Here is a 4,623-nt window from a genome sequence, read left to right as displayed (position 1 = left end):
TCTGACGTGGCAAAATTGCGACCAATTGAAAAGGTCGTTACTTAGAATGAGCCTGGTCCAGTTCGGTGTATATATGGGCCAAGCCCATTAATTTTTTTTTCAACCAATTTGTGTCAGCTACATGGACCGAGACCAAGAATTTGGCCTTTTTATTTTCTAGGACACGGCCTTCTACAGTTCATTTCTTTTTAGGGCCTCAAACTTTTTATAGTCCATTTCAATTTTGGGCCTCCATAACAAAGCTATTCCAGTGACAGTGAACAGAGGGAATTCAAACAAGCATTTATCTTAAACAGCCACGGGTGACAATTTTATTTCTTTCAACACAAAAGGATTCCTTAAACAGCCACGGGTACAATAGTAGGTACATTCAACCAAGGGCAATCCAAGCACAAGAAGTACATAGGACTGTAGCTACCATTTCTACCACCAGCAGCAGCCGCCGCCTGAAAGACAAGGAGGTACTACCAAGGAGCTAAACTAACAGCAACCATCCATCATCAATCCATGACACTAGCAATGATCGACAGCGGCGACATTTCAGAGACCCCCTCCCCTTGCTGTTGCTTGGCGTGCCACATGATAAGTCCCCCTACACACATAAAAAATTCAGATGTTCAAAACAGATCAACATGCTGAGCAGTTAGGGAATCATGGAGCAAATGTTAGTGTGGTTCAAGGCGATAGATTACAGGATAAATATTAACGGAAGAAAAATCATTGAACAAATCGTGAGCTAGCTATCATAGTTTAACTAGCTCCAATGAGCTAGAACTCTATGCTTCTTCCGACTTGAACATCCGGGACCTCACGACAAAACATGAATGAAGGCTAGCCTCTGCAAGTTATGAAACAAAACAGTTAGAAACAAAATAAAAGCAAATCTAATAGTATGTTAGACCAAGCAAAATGCAACATTTTTATCATTTAAGCATAGAAGGACAAGGTCAACAACATTTCGATGTTTGAAAAATGAACCGGAATTTCAATGTTTGAACAGCAAAAAAAATAGATACAGGAAATCATATGCGGTTTAAATCAGCCCCTAAGGATAGACACATTGACACCAATACTTGGCAATAAATGTAGAAATTGAACCTCATAAACATGCAATGTCGAATTTGTATCTCAAATAAGTATACATACTTATCAGGTTTAATTAGCACACAGAAGCCAAATGCTAGTAGCTCATGATTAGTACACAAGACAGGATTCAACAAAGTAAACAAGGCGGCTACAGTACAAAACTAAGCTCATCACACAGAATAAAATGAGTTTAAAAGTACGCTCCGCATAAGCATATGAGTTTTTCTGGCACCACTAGATCACACATAGCAACGCCAATGTGAAAAGTTTCAGCATTATTGCCATATTTTTCCTCGGAATCATACTCCACAGAGAATGGTTCAGCCTTAAGTCTGAACTAGCCTTACATGGTGGAGTACAGATTTCCTTCTGTACCAGTGGACGTTGATGGTGTTCCTTTCTTTTTCAGAGGAGGACCCCAGATGCAGTGGCTACATTAACAAGAAGCGTCAGCTTAAGTTGCAACCCGGAATAGAAACACTTGCAAAAATTGGGCACTTGGGGTTTGGCAGGAGTACTACCTTTGTGGAAGTCGCCCATGAAGTTTGATATGAACAAGAGCGCTTCTGTCAGGTTATCTGCAGTATTCCATGCCGAAAAAACATGGCATCGTTAGTACTAATTCAGTAAACCAAAAGAGATGTGCTGAAGTTCATATGATGTAACTGAACATTACGTTGGCCGAAAGATTTATAAGATGGCGATGATGATCCCTAGGTAAGGAGCTGGGAGGTGTAGTTGTTGATGGCGCCGGTGACGCAGCGGCCCTTGACGCCCTTCTCGTCCTTGCAGTCCCCTGAGACAACACACAGACCATTATGCTACAGTCAGTTTCAGTCCAACAAAATAGAGTGTTGGTTAATTGCTACGTACTGTCGTAGTAGTAGCTGCAGACGTTGTCGGTGACGTCGATGAAGTGGAGCGGCGCCGACTAGTAGTACCTAAACCTGACCTTGTCGGCCCAGGAGCAGAGGCTACTCAGTTTGCCGGCGGCGCCCGACGACAGCAGCTCGTTCACTGCCTTCGCCGCCGCGTCGCTCAGCCGGCCTTCCAAGGGAGTAGCATGGTGTGTCGTGGTGCCTTCATCTAGAGTCGCAAGTCGGAGTTGTGGGCTGCTGCTTTGCTTCCCCATATAGCACACCAGGTTCTCATAAGATAGCGAACTGAAAACACAAAACATGATTAGGGAGTTGGTACATAAGAAAAGGAATTCATGCACGAATGGCATATACAAAAAAAATCAGGCATCACATATTATTAGAATTGCATATTAGATGGCTGCAGGGTAAGTGTTTCTTCATATAAAATAACTAGAATTAGCACCCAACAGGATCCATTCCATGCGCAAGATCCTTTGTATGTGGTTGCCTTTTTTGTTGCTTTTTCACATATTCTGGCAGTAAAAAAAGCACTTTATTATCTGAATCTAATATTCAACTAGCCCGAACTTGAACAATATATTGGGCGTAGCGTACTAATCAAGGAGAGAATTGGCTTGCACTGACCAAGTCCTGCAGCGTTTTTCAGCATACAGAAATTTCTTTGTGTCCAAAGAAGCCCTAAATCATTTCACTTCTTAATTAATTATTTTTTTGGTGGGAAAAAATAAATATTTTGTAGGGCCACTTCTTAACTCTCGTTTCATGAGATGCACTGACAGTGTCTAAACTTCATGACCATTTTCAGACCTGGACTAAAGTGTATATTTAGTTGGTCTGGAAAAAAAAGACCACACCCAGATTTTGTAGATACAAAGTACCTCTCCACTATGTTGTGAAGTCACAGGTTGGCGTGGTGTGAGAAGTCTGCTATAGCTGCACACGGCACATGAACCTTCAGTTCACTATTTCAGTTCTCAGTGAGGACATGCCTCTAATGCGCTAGACAAAAGATAGGCCGTCGACAAATTTAGCCTGTAATGGCAATCATCACATACTTCTGCAACCTATTTGGGGAGATAAAAACTCATTTGCGAACTCTCAGTTGTGAGCAGCACACAAAATTGTATGTGAACTACACATTCGCATGTATAAAGAAGAGGAGCCACTGAATTTTAATCATGAACAGTTAAACAAAATTGTAGGTGAATAGCACACAAAACATTTTATGAAATTTCTCCGGTGAATTAAAATTGTATTCTATATGTAGAAAAAAACCAAGGCATTGCAATCATTCTCAATAAGTACACAAGAATGTATCCCTACAAAAACATCCTAACATGGATCATGGTTGCTGCCTACCATGGTAAATGCTGGACTCTCTCTAATTAATGGTCTAAATCACGACAGGAAGGTTACAATTAGCCTATCGGATGCACGTTCCAGGAGTTTGATGTTGGAAGGTTGTGATTTACCATGAAATCAGAAGGGCTCGACAGATTAGCACGCCGATTTGTCCTGCAGATGGCACCATGGGTTTTCCGCCGGGTCCGTCCTGCAAGCAACCCAACCCATCCATCTGAGAAATGCATCAGGGAATGGAATGGAGGGGAAGGGGAGGGAAGAAGAGGAAATCGAGAGAGGGGGCGGACCTTGATGCTGCTTGTACGTTTTTCTGCTGGAGGAAGAAAGAGCTTCACGCGCACAAGATCCATGGCATCCCGGACAGAGCAAGCTCTGCTCCATGACACCTACCAACACAAACGACGCGAGGCGAGGGTCAGAGTGGGAAAGAAGAAGGGGGGGAAGATGAGTTGGGATCATTACCATACCACTGTTGTTCGAGCCCGAGTCGTGCGTCCGCGGTCGGTCCCCGATAGCTAGGGTTTCCGGCGCGAGGAGGGAGCGGATCTGCCCGTGGGCAATGTTGCTCGAGAGGATCTACGGAGAGGGAGAGGAGGGGAGAGGGCGTCAGCGATGGAGTGAAGGCCGGGGCTGGGGAAGACAACGGGTGCCAGCGGCGGCTGGCTCTGCCTTTGGCTTTGGGGATCGAGAGTGGACTTGGGTGGTCACTCGTGGTCGCAGGAAAGACTGAGTAGCCCGGTGAAGCAGCGGCAGCTTGGATCGATTGCTAGGGTGGGGAACGACAAAGCGGCGCACATAGAAGAATGCACACACCGGCGAGCCATCCGGCCGTGGCTGCTTGGCGGCGGTGCATCTATCAACGGTGAGGTTGGGAGGCTCTCTCGATCTGCTGTGGGGGTCACTGGGACAGGAGGGGTTGTGGATGGGAGGAGGGATCTGGATCGGGGAGAGGGAGGAAGAGGGAGGCGGCAGTGCTTTACCTAGGGTTTCTCGGGAAAGAAGGGGATCGAGGGAGGAGGGTGTGCCGCGCGCGTGTGTTTATGAGAGGTTAGTAAGAGACGTTGGATTCGTGGGAGGTGGACGACTCATATCGACTGCGGTGGGATGATCCATGGACTGCGTCCTGATTTGTTAGAAACATTAGCTATCAGAAATAACTCTATTTCTTATTGCTAAAAACAGGGGGTTGTGAAGCAGCTATCAAAAATATTTTGCAAAATGGCATCACTAAATTTTTCACTTTTAATTAGACCATATTTTATGGATGATCACCAATTTGATTGCATTTCTGATC

At 44.8% G+C, this 4,623-nt stretch overlaps 1 long non-coding RNA gene across 3 annotated transcripts; it reads right to left on the bottom strand.

The window, feature by feature from the left end:
* Positions 1-309: 309 nt before the first annotated feature.
* Positions 310-4,360, bottom strand: LOC123099831 (uncharacterized). 3 transcript variants are annotated; one of them, XR_006448245.1, is made up of 9 exons: positions 3,792-4,360; positions 3,617-3,715; positions 3,440-3,519; positions 1,960-2,249; positions 1,763-1,882; positions 1,608-1,664; positions 1,434-1,517; positions 693-838; positions 310-592 (listed from the first exon to the last, which is right to left on the bottom strand). It is a non-coding gene; the product is annotated as an uncharacterized lncRNA (long non-coding RNA). The 3 variants fall into 3 exon arrangements; XR_006448244.1 differs by having other exon boundaries at positions 310-838; XR_006448246.1 differs by having other exon boundaries at positions 310-838; positions 3,797-4,360.
* Between the last annotated feature and the right edge of the window lie 263 nt (positions 4,361-4,623).

The sequence above is a fragment of the Triticum aestivum genome, chromosome 4D, assembly GCF_018294505.1.
Source record: "Triticum aestivum cultivar Chinese Spring chromosome 4D, IWGSC CS RefSeq v2.1, whole genome shotgun sequence".
Classification (NCBI taxonomy): domain Eukaryota; kingdom Viridiplantae; phylum Streptophyta; class Magnoliopsida; order Poales; family Poaceae; genus Triticum; species Triticum aestivum.
Note: the sequence above shows the minus strand (reverse complement) of the source record. Positions and strands in the feature narration are given on the sequence as shown.